Source organism: Perna viridis, chromosome 15 (assembly GCF_037379345.1).
Source record: "Perna viridis isolate PV_CMFRI_1.1 ecotype Kerala chromosome 15, ASM3737934v1, whole genome shotgun sequence".
NCBI classification, from domain to species: Eukaryota; Metazoa; Mollusca; class Bivalvia; order Mytilida; family Mytilidae; genus Perna; species Perna viridis.
In genome coordinates, this window is record NC_142459.1 from 7,033,453 (window position 1) to 7,053,173 (window position 19,721).

Below are 19,721 nucleotides of genomic sequence, written 5' to 3' on the forward strand. Positions count from 1 at the left end.
TATCGAATACCACAGCAGGGTTCTTTAACGTGCGAGGAACGTGGCATCTTTCTCAACACGGTGCACCACTATGGTTTGCGGTCAGATTTTCCATATTATAGCCTGACAACCCCAGCATGTAACACGCCAGGGGTATCCCATTCCACCACCTGGGGCACACATCCCAGTTGCTCTGTGGGCAGAGCGCCTAGCCCCCGGCTTGGTTTCTGAGCACTATTTAGTCGGTTTATACGACAAGCTTAGCGCTGCTGCAGGCCTATTCTTTTATCACCCGGACCTGCACGGCGGGTCAAGATCGTGAAAAAAAATCCTTAGTACTATAATCAATGCACCCCCAGAAACCACTCACGCAGGTTATCTCCAGGGATAATAAACGGAAAGGACGGTCGGTGGAGCTAGCTGTCTTCGAACAGGTGAAAAAGGGGAATTATAATGAAAAGAGTAGAAGCGAGGCACCCTAATTATGGACTCATACTTTTCGTGGTATGTCTTAGTTAATTGGACTGCATACTTGAAAGTGAGAACAAGTCCCTGTGTTCTAACCTTAATCAACAGTCATTGGATGTAGAGGACAAATCAAAATAAAAATCTGCTCAGATAGTGGCTAAATGTCTTGTACAAAAAAAATGCCATTCTCATCACATTTCTATAAAATACATTCCTGCTCCATCCCCCTTCCCCCCTCCATTTGCATTTTTTGTAAGTGGATATTTGATACAAATATTGGTAACTTTAGCGTGTTTAGTTTTATGTAAAAATGATTACGTAAGTACTGTATATTAATTTTGATATGAAATTTACTAGATATCGGCAAAAATTCCGAAACATTAATAACAATTAATATATTCAAATACATGGCCTTAGGGGGAAAACGACGATCTACCATACACAATATAGCAAACGGAATCAAATGAATCTGAAAATATTTAAAACATGACATAACACACACACACACACACACACACACACACACACACACACACACACACACACACACACATACAAGCACTTTAAATGTTAATTAACAAAAAAAAAAAAAAAAAAAAAGGATGTGACTCTGTGTGCATCGAAAGGTTACGTTAGCATGTTCAATCTGATCCGCATAGTCTACTAGGGAGATATAAATTGCGATTTGGGCGATATTAAACACATCAAGGAGTTTAAATGCTATATATAAATCCTTGTACACATGAACACAAGAGGTAGATATGTCACCAGAGACTCATTCGAGGTTGACATTTTCTGTTCGTGTTAATAGGGCTGCATGCAATTATAACCGTTCTATTTGTCTCTATTTTGTGGAAATAGTCACTTCGATAGAACCATACTCAAAAACATAGAGTTTTATATATTTTAATCACGTCCGAATAATTCATCAGATTATAACATAACTATACATAAAATCACAAATATCAGGTTCAAATCATAAACATGATTAACATATGGAATAAGTAATAGCTTGACCAATAATAATAATTGTAACATAAAGACTTTAGAACTTATGTGACCTTAAACAAGGATTACTTTCAAACACTTATTTTTGTCTGAAGAATAATTTATTTTGAAAATTAGCAATTAGCATCAATTTACGTTTGTCACTGTTAGATAACTTACATCAAGCCTAAAGTTTATTACGTTAATCCGTGATAAACTCTTAAATAAACTACATGTACTTGGGACAATGTATCAATCAATATCAAATCTTTTATATTTCAAATACTTCTACGTGTATAGCCAACAGAAAATAAGAGCGTTAAAATGAATATTTATGAAACACGTTGAAAACGTATTGAATCTAAAAATAAAGCGTTGTACGTGAAAACCATAGGGTTATACATTACCGATGTGCTATATTACACTGAATACCCTTTTTGATCATCACACTTTTATGAACACGTGCTTAACTTTTAAAGAAACCCAAGTGTAATTGGTGCAATACCTCAGATATAATGAATGTCTTACTGGAATGAAATTTACAAGTATTTAAACATTTAAATAAATCAGTATTAGTGAAATAACAAAAATGAATACTTTTGTCTATTCATTTTTTTTAATTGAAGTCATCTCAAAAATGAATACCAGCAGGATGTGCATACAGACAAGAAAAGGCTTTTCCGGTCAAGAAGGGGTATATCTTGATGAGGGTGATATGTCGGAGTGATATACTTAATATCGTGGTGATATACAGTAGCTAATCATTTTTAGCATACCGAAACAACAAATGTGTAAAAAATACTTACGAACAATAAAATCAAAGTACTCCTATACTGCGTCAACCTATACGTCATAAACATTTGAATAATTAAGTATTACAACTGAATAATCCAACAACCTTCTAAATCAGACACTTTTTAAATTCCCTTTATATCTGTTTAAATGTGTTTTAACCTTTGTATGATTCGTCATACCTTCAGATAATAAATGAAACTGTATAAATATATTTGTTAGGTCATAAAAACAACTCTTTCTGTGGTCATTTCCTTAAATCTGCTACTTATCATGAAATATTTTTTGACTGGTTATAGTGTAAAAATTCTGGCGGGAAGTTTTCCTGTACTTTTTCTGTAGTAAGCTCGTCCGCCCATCCGAAATTTGGAACAGATTACCCCCCGCCCCTCCCCGGTCAGTTAAAACTAGGTCAATTGTTATTTGGAAATATGGAAATCCATGCAACTTATTGGTATAATTGAATCGAAATTCATAATGTTTTTTTTATTATTCTAATACTCCTTGTATAACTGAATTCCCTCTATATTTCTGATAATCAAGTAAATAAAGATAAGTGAAGAGTCATGATTATATTATTTTCATTTCCTTTGTAGAGATATTTTTGGGGGGAGGGGCGACGACATAATATTTGTCTCACCTGACAATGCAATTGCCAAAAAAGGTGTGTTTTGATATTTTGTGTTCTTTGCGCCTGTTGAGATATTTGTGTTCTTTGTGCCCGTTGAGATATTTGTGTTCTTTGTGCCTGTTGAGATATTTCTGTTATTTGTGCTGTTGAAATATTTGTTCTTTATGCCCGTTGAGATATTTCTGTTCCTTATGCCTGTCGAAATGTTTGTGTTCTTTGTGCCCGTTGAAATATTTGTGTTCTTTGTGCCCGTTGATATATTTTGTTTTCTTTCTGCCTATTGAGATATTTCTGTTATTTGTGCTGTTGAGATATTTGTGTTCTTTGTGCCCGTTGAGTTATTCGTGTTCTTTGTGCCCGTTGATATATTTGTGTTGTGTTGTGCCTATTTGAATATTGGCATATATGTGGCCTCTTTGCATATTCGGCGTCATTTTTTGTTCACAGCTTGAGAAGAATTTTTGTTGGTGTATAATATTACACTAAACAGACATTGTTTAACTATCATTTTATTCTTTTAAGCAACATAAAAATCATATAAAACTATAAATTATTGTTTTATTTACATGAAACAAAAAATGAGTTTCAAAACAATACATAAATATGCATATTTCATATCAAAAGTAAAAAGCAACACATTATAACTTGTACTAATCAAACATACATTGGCAAAGTTTTGATGAGTGTTAATTGCACCCCGTGGCTCAAATTTTAACAACTTCCCGCAGTTTTGTCTTATTTGCCACAAAAAAATGTTTCTAGGACAATCGGAACTACTCTGCCATTTCTGCTCTACTAGAAAATATCCTCGGATGCAGAAAGGAGAATTTCTTCTCGGAAAAAAATGCCGGAATAGGAATCACTAGCGGCTCAAAGTTATTCTATCCACCAGGTGGTGCTAGAAAAATTGGTAAGATATCACTAGAAATAAAGAACAATTCAGTCGAGAATTCAGCATGAAGTGAGGAACTAGGAAAAAAGTAAAGGTAAAAATGTCAACAAGTAATACTATAATTTTAGAATCGGATCTGTCAAATTCCGGATAGATTCTTTCACCTAATGCCCTCTAGGTTGTTCTTTTGTGTACTAGAAAGACTGAGGAGTTCCGATTGGTTTATATGACCCTGAAGTTAAGAAACACCAACAGTGAGTTGTCCTACAACTTCAATGCGATGAAGACTTTTGTTGGCCTTATCATAAAAGATCATTTTATAAACTGAAACTTTCTAAGTTACATTGTTTTAAAGAAAAAGGCTCAACAGCAAACAAATATGTCATTTTTCAATAACTCTGCAAGGAGTCTTCCTATAGTTCAACTCTTTAGAATTTTTTTCATTTCATCAACTGAAATTTTTCCCATTCAGGCTTTCATGATGTCCGAAAATTCATCATCACATATGATAAAAATTGTGAGTGCATAAAAACGTAAAAATTGCAAGCTAAATCATCACAATATGCAAGTGTCTGATGACAAGGATCTAAAAATCATGTCCTCCTTCACACCCATCCACATTTAAACGACACCTTTTGAATTTTGTTTACCTATGATGCTGTGAGGGAGGAACTTATTTTGGAAAAAAAAGATTGTTACTAAAACACTTTGTATTAAGAGGGAAACACAGCCTGAAACTATTCTCCTCCTGCAGATCTCATAAAAACCACAAAAATACAAGGTACATTTACATGTAATTTACAATGCAAACATTAGTACATTATACATCGTGCATGCAATAAGAAAACATAATGTTAACAGTACTACAGTTTTTTTTGTTTAAAATTAAGTACATACAGATGATATTTTTTCTTTAACTTCTTTTTCCATTATGGAAATTTTCATCATTGCTTAAATGTATTTTGCATTTTTTATTTCATTGTTATCCAAAGAGAGTCATGGTAAACAAGTACATGTATGTCTTAGGATTGCAAGTAAAAACAAAACTATCCTTGATTCTCATCCCTTACTGATCCAATTTTATCACTCTCCCAGAACAAATAATATTTTGATTGTATCCCCAATATAGGTACATTCCTTTCAAATCTACATTTTTTTTCACTCAAATTTAAAAATAATAAATAAATAAAATTCAGCTACTCCCTACTAATTTTGAAAGACGTTGGATGAGATTTTTTTACTGATATTTCATGAGTAGTATGGTATAAAGTGTAACAACTGTAATAAGCTACATCGTGCTAATAATAACCCTGCTACACTGTTTTTGTCAAACTTGGAAAATGGAGACACAATATAAGGTGCCAAGCATTTTAACAGAACAATTTTCTGTTTCTCCTTAGTATTGCCCAACCCAAATGAAAATTTTGCTCTCAACAGTATTTCGATAATTAGAGTTAATTATCGATGGCATGATAAACATGCTACTGGTGTGTCACAAGTTGAAACAGGCGTTACAAGTTTAAATTACTGAAATGGTATTTTAATAAACAAAACTTTAAAATATAAAATAAAAAAATTACATTCATTCAGTGTCATCATCACTGTTACTTTCTATATCACTATTATTATCTCCATCTACCAACAAATCTTCAACAGATGCCAGGTAAAACATTTCTGTGATTCTTTCATAGTCATCCGACATTAAATTTTCTGTTAAAATTAAAGGTAAAGGAGCACACATATCACTAATATATTCTTGGAAAAGATTACTAAAAAAGTTGATAACATTTCTTGTTTAAGGAGTTCTTTCTTCTCAGCACATCTGGTGGCAAGATATTTCAACTGGATAACTTCCTGTTTTATTGCTGATGGAATTCCTTGATATTCTGCAAGGCAGTTGAAAATTTCACTCTCAACAGTATTAACATAATTAACGCTTATTATCAATGGCATGCTACAACATGGTTCCCCAATCTCGTTGCAACCATCTACCGACTTATCCACTTTGTGCTGCACTTAAGTTGCCTTGAAAGCCTATGGTATACCGATTGCCCCTCTAAAACAAAAGGAGGAGAAAATAATTAATGGACATAGAAATGAGACCAATGCTAAATTGTTTTGAAAAATACATTAAATGTAAGACTTCCTCTTTAATAATTACCTCCAAAATCCATAAATTGTTTTGAAAAATACATTAAATGTAAGACTTCCTCTTTAATAATTACCTCCAAAATCCATTAAATGTAAGACGTCCTCTTTGATAATTACCTCCAAAATCCATTAAATGTAAGACTTCCTCTTTGATAATTACCTCCTCTTTTTACCTTCAAAATTAATTATTTCCTTACTTAGCTTTCTGTTTGTAAAATTAAAAAAAAACTAAACTAAACAGGTTGTCATTTCAGTAGTAAAAAAGGAATACATGTACTTCTTGTTTGGCACCAGAAGTTTTCATTTCAAAAACGTAACATCAATCTAAATTGACTAAAAATATGGCACAGTCTTTAAATTTGTCAATTAAGGTATTACAATAAGTACTTAATTATTTGTATTGGTAATGAGAAGGAACCGTAATTTCATAGGAATTGTACTTTTTTTTACAACATAGTATGCAAAATATATTATAATCGATAGCAATTACATTCAAAATAGGGCTAAGGAATAAGTGACTTTTTCATACACATTACAATAAATGTAACAATAAGCATTTAACTGTTCCTCACTTGCATATTTCCTTATTAGCTTCACCAGATGCTGCTCCTCTGAAACATATTGGTAAATTGTTTACAGAGCCTGCATCCTTTCTATGGACTTGGCTGCTTTTAAACAAGACAAGTAGGTCTCACTGTCTTTATCCAGTCTTTTCATCTTGTTCTTATTAAGTAGATAACTTCTTATCAATTCTGAAAATATTAAAATTTCATCCTAATGAAGTGCATGCGCACATGTAAGTCCGAATCATATAAAAAGCAATTATTAGTTTCATGACCCAACATTTAAAATCATCTCAGTGTTCTCCCCAGGCCCGTAAAGCGCTGCGCTTTACAGTGCTATCGAGACCGGTACTGCGCTACCATGCTACTAACGCTGTGCTATAAACTTAAATTTGCGAATTAAAAATCAATTACGACAGGAAACGTGTGTGCCCCGAGGTCATTTACGCCATCTTCCAAGGTAATTAGCAGTAAATTCCCCAAAAATATTTATTCCATCAGATACTTCCAAAACTCTTTGAAAATGAAAAGGAAATGGCCGTCTTTTGTTTACATTGCCATGTTGTTGTGTATCAAGAGCATGTTTTTTTTGGCGGGAAAATTAGTTAAGAAATAGATCGTAAAATCCCCCAAATCTAAAAATAGTACAACAAGAGTGGGGGAAGAACATTTTTTTTTTGTAAATCATGAAATGGGGTATTTGACATAAACAAACGACATATAAACATAATATTTATGAACAAAACAAAACAAAACAACTAGTGTGCCAACTTTAAATAACAAGAATAAGATTTATGTCTTTTTCCTGGTATAATTAGGTCAACTCCACACTACTTCATGAAAATATTTGGAAACATGAATATTAAGATACATTAAATACAAAGAGGCACGTTTTGACAGGAGACATATTAACGTCGTGTCACACGCGGTAAATACAGCGCTATCCCAAAATCCTTGGGAGATCCCTGCATCTTACATGTTCTTTGTAAGGATAATAAGTGGCTTTAGAGGAGGTCCCTTGGTGGACCAATGACCAATTTCATATTTTGCATCAATAAAACCCCAAAAGTTCTTCAAGTCACAAACAAAACAGGAGATGCACAAAAGGCATAATGTGATTAAAAATATTTCTTAATTATTATCAGTGTTTAGATAGGTGTTCAAGTTAGAACAGACTAAAGGTACAAAGAGCAGAAAGATAATTAAATCTATTGATATACCTTAAAAGGTCTTCTGCATTTTCAGAAATATTTCCTTCAAATCTACAAAAAAATGTATTCCCCGAGGAAGTTAGTAAGCACATTATATTAAAATTTAAAAATGTTGAAAAAGAAAAAATTGACTACTCTGGACTTGACTTTTTATGAGCAACTTGTTTCTAGAAAAGCCTAGAAAAGAAGACGATTACCCTACTGGTAAACCTGGTCAATGCTCCCAGTTTTTAGTGGAATCCGAGTTGCTTGTTGTTTTTGTTACTTTGTATGTATTATTTTAATTACTTTATGTTCTTTGTTTTGTATGTTTGGTCTCTGTCTCTGGATTACATTCTTTTGATTACCGCCAGAACATTGGTTCCCTTGAATACACTTTCATTAACAAATATATGTGAAAGAGTCCGTGTTGGGACAAGCAGATACACATAATTTCTATGTCCCTGAACCTTTTTGTAACAGGTATCACAATAACTCAACTTTCGGTCAGTTCACTGTGCTAAAATATAATTAAATTACCTCTTTTTGATATATTTCTGAAAATCCAAAGCATATATATCTTTCTTGCTAAGAGCATCTGAAAAACAAGAAGAACACATTTTATGGACAATTCAAAGGCAACTGAATAGACAAAAAGAGATCATTTAATATACTTAAGTTGCTATAGAAACCAGTTTATTTAAAGGCCAAAAATACAATAAAGTACAATATTATATAAAGTGTGAGCATTGTTCTATATTAACACCCCAATTTTTTAAAATGCACCTATTGACCTCAACAGTGATTTACATGAAAAAACTAATAACAATGGTATTATGTTAAGATTCCGTTAAAATTTTAATTAAGTTTTTTTCAGTAGTGTTGAATAAGGATGGTTACTCAGACTTCAACGATTGATAAGAGTACTAATTTGAGACCTAAAAAAGCTTCAGATCAAGATCGAAAATGGATGGTGCATATATTCAATACTAAACAAGAAAGTTGAGAATGATGGTTTACAAGTGATATTACTACTTAACATCATGATACATGTATAAGAAAATCATGTTTTTAGAAAGATAGATGTCATAGGCATGGACATAGGAACAAAAAGGCTTCCAATGCTGCACAATACCTTTAGTAACATGTAATTAATACTGGACGAAATAATTGTGATGAAAATTTTGTATATTATACCTCCGTGCTTCAAAAATTTCAAATTTTTGGCGAACAGGAAATAGATGTCATAAGGACAACAATATTGCATCCCAATAAACTATAACCATTTAATTGTTTGTACAAAACCTTAAAATGTTGTGTTTAACAGGAGCTGAGCAAAAATGTTATAAGGAAATGATGAAAAAATTTCTAGTAATGCAGCAGTACTGTTTTCCTCCAATGTTTTATACCTTGCAACTGTAGAAAATGCTTGTTTTGGGCATTTAATTGCCAAGTGTAACTTCTTCATTTCTTACAACCTACAAAATAGACATAATACTGCAAAAAACTTGGAATATAATTAAAGATGAAAGACGTTTTGCATTAAGGGTGCCTTTCAAAAAGCTTTGCCTTGGATCCCTTTAACTGAAAACCATAAATGGTATCTGAAATCTGATTTGAATTTTAATAAGAAATTTAATAATGCTAAGGAATCTAAAAATTTGGGGTCACATAAAATCAAAACTACATAATTGTGTAAATCTTTTTTTTTACCCAGTAAATCAATACAAAAAAACCAAGACTTTTCTTTTTAGAATAGAAAATGAATCAAAAACAAAACGTACTTTCAAACAATCATTTTTTGGTATAAATAAGATGGATTTAAAATTATTTCATGCAAATAATTTTTGGGCACTTATGAAAATGTTTGTTTGTTTGTTTGTTGGGGTTTAACGTCCGAGCAGCAATATTTCAGCTATATTCAGACGATGAACATGAAATGGATGATAAAATGAACATGAAATGAAAAAAAAAAGGATGGGACACAAGGACAATAGGGTCGACAAATTTTGATTGCCACTGGAAAAAGGGGGGATGGGTAAGTTCGGGCAATTTAGCCTCCTGTGGCGGAGCGCAAAGGTTCCTACTCCTATCGAATACCACAGCAGGGTTCTTTAACGTGCGAGGAACGTGGCATCTTTCCCAACACGGTGCACCACTATGGTTTGCGGTCAGGTTTTCCGTATTATAGCCTGACAACCCCAGCATGTAACACGCCAGGGGTACCCCATTCCACCACCTGGGGCACACATCCCAGTTGCTCTGTGGGCAGAGCGCCTAGCCCCCGGCTAGGTTTCTGAGCACTATTTAGTCGCCTTTTACGACAAGCTTAGCGCTGCTGCATGCCTATTCTTTTAACACCCGGACCTGCACGGGGCCTTATGAAAATGATACTGCTTTAAAAATCCTTTGTTTCAAATGAATTATATCAAACTGCTTGATCACATTTCTTGATATACACATTACCTGACATGGAACACTATGCCCATAGCAGTGAAAAATTGATATGGAAAATGATACTTTGTTGATGATATCTTCATTATCATTTTTTTTCTGAAAAAAAAAAAACAAAAACAAAAAAACAAGCTATTATTATTTACCCTGCCTCACAATGAAGTGTGGGTTTCAATAATTTGTCTTCATCAGAAGCAAAGGTAAAAACAATGTTATGAGAAAAAAATAAATTGTGTTATTATAAGTAAATTCAAAAATACTTATAAAATTGATAAAGCGAATTAAGGTATGCTGTACATATATTTTAGTAAGTAACCTCTCATCCCATCAATAGAATCAAAACATAAGAAATTCAACATTCAAAACTAAATGGTATACAAGAAGCAAAACCAAGAATATTAAAATAGAAAGCTTAATCCAACACTGATAAGTTCTATCAGAGTATGTAAGAAACATTATTGTAGCCCTACTTTAAATACAAGGAGAGAAGGAAAAACTACCTAGAGAAGTACATGTACACTTATGTTTGCTTAATATCTATACTACTTTGTACCTTCAAAATGCATACAATGGAAAAAATGGACAAATTAAAATATCAAAGTTAATCCTAAACATGTAATTGATAAACTATATGCTACAAATAATTTCCAAATCTCCAAGCATGATAAAAAATGATTCTGAAGGATTATTTAACAAGGATAGTGCTAACCTTAAGTCATCTTTGGCGTTGCATAAAGAGGGCCAAGAAAAAGTTATAGATACCTTTCTCCATGTTTTAAACTAAAAATCATTTGTGGATAGTCAAGTCTACAAGTGGCCCCCAAAACTGCAGTATCAGACAACTTTCTATTCATTGCCTTAGATCTTATGTTGCTCCCAGCTTTAAATTCACTGCAGTCCTAAATCAAGATTATAAAATCATTAGGGATTGATTGATTGATTGTTCTTGTTTAATGCCGTTTCGGCGACCAGGGCCATATCACGGCAATAATATTTAATGTAATGTAAATATTAAAATCAAGATCAAAGTCTCTTCATAAAATCATGAAATTAAAACAAAATGCTATTTACATATAAAAAGGTACATAAAAGGTAAATCTAAGACATAAAATACACTAAGAAACATTACTTCGATAAAACATTTAAAATATTAAAAAATCAAGGACGGTATCAAATTTAGATTTTATTAATTTATTAAATTGACTTTTCAAGAATTCAAGGATTCAAGGACCCGTACGAACCTTGCCATATACAGATATTAACAGTACTTACATTATCAACAGATGACTTGGTGTAAGTACTCATAAAGTTATCCACCTCTTTCTGATCTAAGAAAAAGCGATTTTTGTGCTTTGTAGATAAGCACTGTTCACCAGAAGATGTCTTTCGGACCACCTGAAAGTCTGCATCGAAGCAGTAAACCTTTTTCTCACACTGAAAGCAATATAATGACATTATTAATGATGCAACTTATTTTTTTAATATTTATTGATATACATATCTATTTGAAATAATTTTTTTATGTACTTAGGTCATCTGCACTTACGAGGTGTACATAAAGAAGAATAAATAAAAACAATATTATTTTTTTAATAGTCTGCCCTAAGTCTGCCTTTTGTAAAAAAAATTAAAAAAAATATACAGCCAATTTTAAATTCTACAAATATACAAACCCCAAGGTCAATCCCAAATATCCTTTTCACAGTGAGTTAACACAAGTGCACTGATAAACGTGTAAGACAAATTTGTACATGTTATAAAAGCTCATTGGTTGAAATAATGATGTTTAATGTTTAACGTAAGCATTTTCTGTTTTTCTTAAAAAAAAGTACCTGAAAACATGCTGGACAGATCATCATCAACAAGGTCTGAATCTGTTGGATAGTTTCGTCTATGATAAGTTTGTATATTTCCTTTCCCTATTAATGAAAAATGCTAATTACATATATATCAACTTGTTCAATAGATTCTGTAAACAAAGCTGTGTAATGATTTTGTATATTGTATCATATTATTCTAAATGTAATTTTTATGCATCATTAAAAACAAAAGTGTTACGGAAAGCAGCAGGATACGTCCACAATGGTTGATTCCAAAACTTTTCCATCAAGTGTTGAAACAATATTAGTTTTTGACACACTTAAGCCTAGGCACTTAACATTCATTATCGACACAACAGCTGGTTTGGACAAAATTTTAAAGTCAAATATTGTTTTCTTATCACCCAAAAACAGTGAATTTTTTGGGGTGTGGCCATGTTGAACCCCTAATCTCAAAAGCCATATGAGATATCTTAAATCTGATTGAAAAACACAGGCAGGAATTTTCATAAGCAATCCAATAATAAAAGGGAATAATTAAAATCAGCAGAAGAACAAGCATTATACATGGTTTTGATAAAACACCTATTTTTAACCATTTTTGACCCATTCTTCTCATACGGTAGAGGCCACAAACTCCATAAGATTATGAAGTATGTAAGTGCTTAACATAACGATCCAAAGAATGCAACATAAAGCCTATTTTCAGAAAACTGTGCATCTTCTGCACAGGGTTTACAAAAGTTTAAAAACGTGTCAAAACAAAATTTTTCAAATGTAATTTTGAAATATTTTAAAATCCTAGTATTTCACCTAATTTTTTTACATATTACTTCACTCTGTTACTGGGCATTCAATATATTTCTAAAAACCGAATTTTGCAATTTTCTGAAAATTGAAGTTGATCTGTATTTCATGGTCCATAAAACATCTACAAAGTTTACAAAAAAAAACATTAATTCATTCCTAATTTATCATGGAGGGGGAGGCGTACGGACAGACAGAAAAACAACTTTTGAAGGGCATCACATAACACCTTGCCTCTTTGTGCTACAGAAGTAAAAGAGGGAATTCATGATATTTTTTCCAAGCAAGGTAAACAGGCAACATGGGAATTTATGCAGTCAATACACCTGCAGAGATTATTTGTATAAATGTCACACTGACTGCATGTAGAAACCGCTATATACTGGTTTTTTTTTCAGTCCTCTCTGGTATAGCTTCTTGCTAACCTCTGTCCAATTTTCCACTCTTTTGTAGTTAGCCTTCTCATATTCTGTTTATAAATGATCCAAAAATTACATGAAGTATTAAATAAACAATAGGGGTCGACACTAACACTAAGGACTACTTGAAAAAATTGTTCATGGTAGTTCTATGGGCTATCTAAATTTAGCCTTATTTTTACTCTCAAACAAGGTGTCATCCTACAACTTCCTGTGATTGTAAAAATAATTTCATCAATTTTTATACAAAAAATATTATTATTATAACAATAATACAAAATGACTTACTTGTTTGGTCCCAGGAATGACAATCTTCTTTTAAAGGTGCGGAACTACTGGGCTTCTCTTCAATTTTGACATCCTCAATTACTGGTATTTCACTTGCTGTAGCTTCACAGTTCTGATTAATACTATTGGAAACATCAGAAACACTAGGTTTAAACGACTTTGTCACTTTCTAACTTTTCCCACCTTTGTGAACAATGTAAATTAATTGTGATTTTCTTTTTTTAACCCACCTATGTGACATCATTTAAGATATGCGTTACTGGCAATACATTGTAGATTTACTTGTTACTGATTCACAAAAATGTCACTTAAAACATGTACGAATATCTTCCCGTATTTTCACCATACCAATATAAAATCCTGAAAAAAAGTTAACAAGGAATAAAGATGTCTCTAATAAATATCAACTTTAAATGAACAAAATGTAATGAGATGCAAAACAAGAGCATGTACAGTACGAATCATCAATTCTATTTTTCCTTATTATATATTAACAAGACCGATAGCATGTCTGGACCTGTATTACTGAACAGTGGTTTATTTGTCAGCATATAAACATCATTTGCATTAAAAATCATATCGCTGATAGCACTGTCATACATGTATGTACATACACAATCTAAATTAGGTGGCCTTGAGATAAACATTGTATGCACTACACTAGTGTTTTCCCCAAAATGTGTCAAGCCAGCTTTACTCAAGTGTTTTGAGGGCATTCCACCCTTACTGAAGGTCATATTGGCACCCAACCTTGGAGTAAGGGTAGCTTATTATTTTAACAGTTTTTACCTCAGTGTGGTGTTATAAAGTGTAAACAATGTGTGCCAACACAAATGATGTATATGTTTATTTGCCAATTACTTCAAAAATGTAAATTTATTTTAAAAATTGTTGGGTTTTGCAACCTGAGGCATATACATTAACTATAAACATTCAACAAGAAATTTTCATGTATGCAACAGAGGTTATAAATTTTCATTTTTTTTAGAGACGTCATACTTCAATTAATGTGTATCACTAAAGGCATTTACATATATATTGACAGGAGGCCTTTTCGACCCAAAAAGTAAATGTTCCAAGACGAAGGATAAATATCAATTTTTCAGTTGTAATATCTTCTAAATATTAATAGTTCAAATACTCTGGATTATATGTCAAAAACATTGTTAACAATGAATTAAATATCAACTTTTGGGGTCCTACCTAAGGAAATCAAACATCACCTTGATATACCTCCTAGGCCTAAAAGTACAATGATGTTCAGAAAAGAATATTAGTAAAATGGAACAGGCCAAGTAGATCTGACTGCTACAAATGGCATAAACATTGCTCAGTGACGAAGAGGATTTTAAAAAAGATTAGAAGTCCTAGCTTAAGTTGTATTATCTCCCTTGCTTAGGAATATGAAAACTATGCCTTCAAAGTCGACAGTTAGCCCAGAGTTATACTTCTGTACCCTCTATCCAATATATAACTACAAAATGTAGTTCCGGTGTATTATTAACATTGCGTTTTGTACAGAATTGATGCATGTGCTTTGGTCAGGGGTCAGAGGTTGCGGACACTGAAACCGGTCTGTTTGATGAAAACAACAAAGATGAGATTGCCGGTAATTTCCAAGTAATTTTGGAGTTTAAGCTCAATATAGAATATTTCCAACTTACTTTTCCAAAACCTCTGTATGCTATATTATTTTAGTCCTTTAAGAATGCAGTAAAAAAATTTGAAACAAATCAATAGATATAGATTTATCGTCTGCTATTTGCAAAGCTTCAAATCACATGACCAAAATATGTCATGTGTCATAAGAAGAACAAAATATGGAAAGCCAAAATGACAAAAAATGAACATTTTCAGAGGATTTGACAAGTTAAAATATTTCTAGCCGAGGACCAATAACTCAGCCAATATGGAAAACCTTGCACAATTTTACCTTTAATGACTAACAAGCTTAATACGCTACAATGTAGGCCAATATGGATTTTAACAAGTCCAATATGACGTTTTGGACGGGTAAAAGCCGTATTGGACGGCTAAATCCTGTATTGGCGCACTTTTGTATTTTGTATTGTATTGGCAGTTTTGATCATATTTAGGGCAACATTTGAACTTTAATCAATAAATTATATATAAACTATAGTCATTTTATTCCAATACTACATTTTTGTTTACTTTCATCAAAAAATCAAATACTAGCATATTTCTATTCATTTAGTGGAATTTTATTAACCAACTACCCACAATACGTTAAAAATATGTCAAAAACTGACCAATTGATATGAATTCAAACCGGGCATCTATACAGGGCCAATATGTCATTATAACTTCTGATCGTCTGACATCGCCTTTGTGATTTTGAACTTTGTCACCAGGACTAAAAGCTGCAGAAACACACAAAAACTTCAATTTTATACAAAAAGGATATTTAAGACTGATTAATGCAAATAGACCTACATGTTCTACGTAAAACCCGAAAACAACTGTTCTACAAATCATCTAGTAAAGACATGCACATGACATAATATACAGAAGTGGAAAGTATAATGTCCAAATTGTATTTATATAAATACAAGTGTGGACACAGGCAGGTATTACCAATAGGGGAAGTATGAACTCAGACTCAGGTATTGCCCAAAGAGCAAATTTGATCATACATACATTTTGTCTTGATTGTGTTTGCATGTCTAGAAAACTCCTCAATTTATTGATATTAATAATTGAATTATGCACATGTTGATAAATTTTCTTTTACACATGTTACTAAATAAATATAAATAAATGGGGAACAAAATCATTTTGTAATATTAAATAATGTGATTGACTGATTTTACAATATTGCAAAGTGATTTTTTAATATTACAAATTCATTTTCTAATATTACAAATTCATTTTCTAATATTACAAATTCAATTTGTAATATTACAAAATGGGTGATGTTTTGTAATATTACTACATGTACATGTAAATCAGGAATTTGTAATATTAGAAAATGAATTTTTAATATTACAAAATGTGACTAATTTTGCAATATTGCAAAGTGATTTTCTAATATTGCATAGTGATTTTCTAATATTACAAATTCAATTTTTAATATTGCAAAATGTGTGATGTTTTATAATATTACTAAATCAGAAATTTGTAATATTAAAAAATGAATTTTTAATATTACAAAATGAATTTCTAATATTAAAAAAAATCTTCTAATACTACAAAATATTGATTTTTGTCTACTTTGGCTTGCAATAGAAAATATGTGTCGCTCAATATCACAGCTTTTATTATAGCAATATACACTATCGTGTGAAAAGGTGGGCCAGAACACGCTAAGATGTATACTATAGGCTACATATAAATTTAATAACTGTACAGTAAAACACTTCCATACAACATATAGGTAGCACTGAAAGGTATTAAAAAATTCATGCACAAATAGGATTGAAGATAGAAGACGGTTAGGCTAGTCCAAATACTGAAATAGTACAACCATATTTTAAGTGAAATATACGTCATGACATATTCAAGTCACATGACACTGACGGCACTTTTCTCAATTTGACCAATGAACAGCTTGAACAAATTAGATACTACAATTCATAAAGAAACTACATCTATATATATTAGATTTGATTTGATGTGTTTTCAAATTGATAAAAATATGGAAACAATTTTTTATGTGAAATTACAAAGAAGAAATTATTTGGAAAAAATATTCAGTGGTAGGATTAAAAGAAAAGGTGATTTTTGTCTTTAAATAAAATATAGCAATATGCACTGTTATAGAAGTATCATAGTCTATTTATGGTAAATTGTTTATATCTTTTCTTAAGATTAAGCCACAAGGAATTATGTACAACGTCTTTTCTTTAATTCCGATTTTCGCTAAGTGAACACAAACAATAAAGACGAGATAAATTATGTAATAAAGAACAAATGTCCATTTGGCTTAGGATTTAAATACAAATTACTTTTGGTTGACACATAGTGACGATTTGACCCTAGAAACACTTTGTTATATTTTGTTTCATTGGTCAAGATTTTGATTGATAGTTGACCAATTAAATAAATTTTGATTTTTATTGGTTAATCATTTCTTCTGGCTAATCTGATATAAAAAGCTATGTTCCTACGGTGCCGCATCCTACATGCATGCATCGAGGAAACAATAAATTATAAAAAAACTTATTTTAAGTTTTGTGTCATTATTTCAGGTATGTGTATTTTATATTTTTATTCCCTACTTGCGGAGCTCGGGATACAGCCATATTTTATCCTGTTTTTGCAAAGTTACCTCCAGTAAGAGCAGGTATAATTTCGAAGTCTCTCTAATCGATGTTCGGATTCGGGTGCAAAATAAAAGAGGTAACTCGAATGAAAATGGAATCCCCAGCAGACAAACACAACGGTGTTTCTAAAATTAACAGGGTGTTTCATTTTGTTGATATGTTACATAAGGATGATTTTCATTTGAATCCCGGGTAACGAAAATTTACGGCAGGGTCAGTAGAACGAGAAATTTCCTTTTGACTTTCGAGATTTTCTAAAGTATCGTCGATATTGGATGGAAAACCTTACGTGTTCTGAATAGACACCTGCTCCAAAGGGAGATTTGTTTGTTTTTGTTTGTTGGGGTTTAACGTCCGAGCAGCAATATTTCAGCTATATTCAGACGATGAACATGAAATTGATGATAAAATGAACAATAATGATGAAATGAAAAAGGGATGGGACACAAGGACAATGGGGTCAACAATTTTTGATTGCCACTGGAAATAGGTGGGTAGGGTCGGGCAATTTAGCCTTCTGTGGCGGAGCCCTATGGTTCCTACTCCAGAAGAATACCACAGTAGGGTTCTTTAACGTGCGAGGAACTTGGCATCTTTCCCAATACGGTGCATCACTATGGTTTGCGGTCAGGTTTTACGTATTATAGCCTGACAACCCCAGCATGTAACACACTAGGGGTACCCCATTCGACCACCTGGGGAACACATCCCAGTTGCTCTGTGGGCAGAGCGCCCTAGCCGCCGCTAGGGTTCTGAGCACTATTTAGTCGCCTTTTACGACAAGCGTAGCGCTGCTGCAGGCCTGTTATTTTAACCCCCGGACCTGCACGGGGCCCAAAGGGAGATAAATGTTGACAAAATGCTGGTCCGCAAGTCAGGGATTCCCTAATTGGGGAGCTCGGGGTGCAGCTAGATTTTATCCTGTTTTTGCAGAGTTACCTCCCGTAAGAGCAGGTATAATTTCAAAGTCTGGCACGAGACCTCAATTAATTTTCTGGCATTTAATACCCCACAATAAATTTTATATGATGTTGGGGCCAAAGTAATTCCCCAATATGCTATAGGATCTCGAGGGTCAGCTGTAGATGATTTAGGAATAGGAGTAATCACAACTTTACTCCAGATAGTTTTTTACCAGACTCAAAAGAAACATTAAAAATACGAGTTAATGCGTTCAAAGCAGTTTGATTTTTTAAAAATTCAATTTGAATCTGATCTATACCAGGAGCTTTCCAGTTTTTTGATGTTCTTAAAATATTAAAAACCTCTTCTACAGAAATAATATTATCTAAAAAATCATCATTTACTATAATTCTGGTTTAACATATTACAAAAACTATTTTTCCATGTATTCATAACAATATCTTTATCGTCACTTATTGACCCATCATTCAAATTTACTTTCATAGGGATAACAGTTTAGAGGGTCTAAATCAGCCAGAACAAAGTTATTAATGATATCTACGTTTCCCATATTCACAAACAAATACTGTCCGGATGTTTTTGCAAGCCTTCAAACCTTCCACAAATTTTCCCGGTCTTTTTACGTCCTTTGTCTCGACCAACTTACCACCAAAACCACCAATACAGCGCCTCGTAGATAGATCAACGATGAAGTTTGGGTTAAGGGAGATGCCGATCAATTCTCCAGTTGATGAAAGACAACAAATACTCAACATAAACTCTAAAGGACACAGTTTTGATGCTCTGCAAAATTCAGGTCGCCATCTTATTTCAAGGGAAGAATTTAACATAAAAACATGTATTTAGACACATGGTAGTTAGCTGACAGTTGATAAGTGATACGCGTATATATTGCGCCTGTAGTGACATTATACAGATACTGAGTGAAATTATTTAATATGAAATATACTAGCGGTATACTTGTACATGTATGTATAGTTTATTTTTGGTATCGAAGTAATGTTGTAAAATCCAGTACTGACCAAGTGAACCGAAGACGAGAAATATGAATAAAATTTAAGCATTATACTCAT

At 32.5% G+C, this 19,721-nt stretch overlaps 1 pseudogene across 1 annotated transcript; it reads right to left on the bottom strand.

Moving 5' to 3' along the window:
• Positions 1-3,376: 3,376 nt before the first annotated feature.
• Positions 3,377-15,352, bottom strand: LOC148596743 (uncharacterized; annotated as a pseudogene). Its single transcript, XR_015919222.1, has 7 exons — positions 15,106-15,352; positions 13,442-13,801; positions 11,940-12,026; positions 11,380-11,541; positions 10,870-11,006; positions 6,473-6,652; positions 3,377-5,805 (listed from the first exon to the last, which is right to left on the bottom strand). The product of XR_015919222.1 is annotated as an uncharacterized LOC148596743 (transcript).
• Between the last annotated feature and the right edge of the window lie 4,369 nt (positions 15,353-19,721).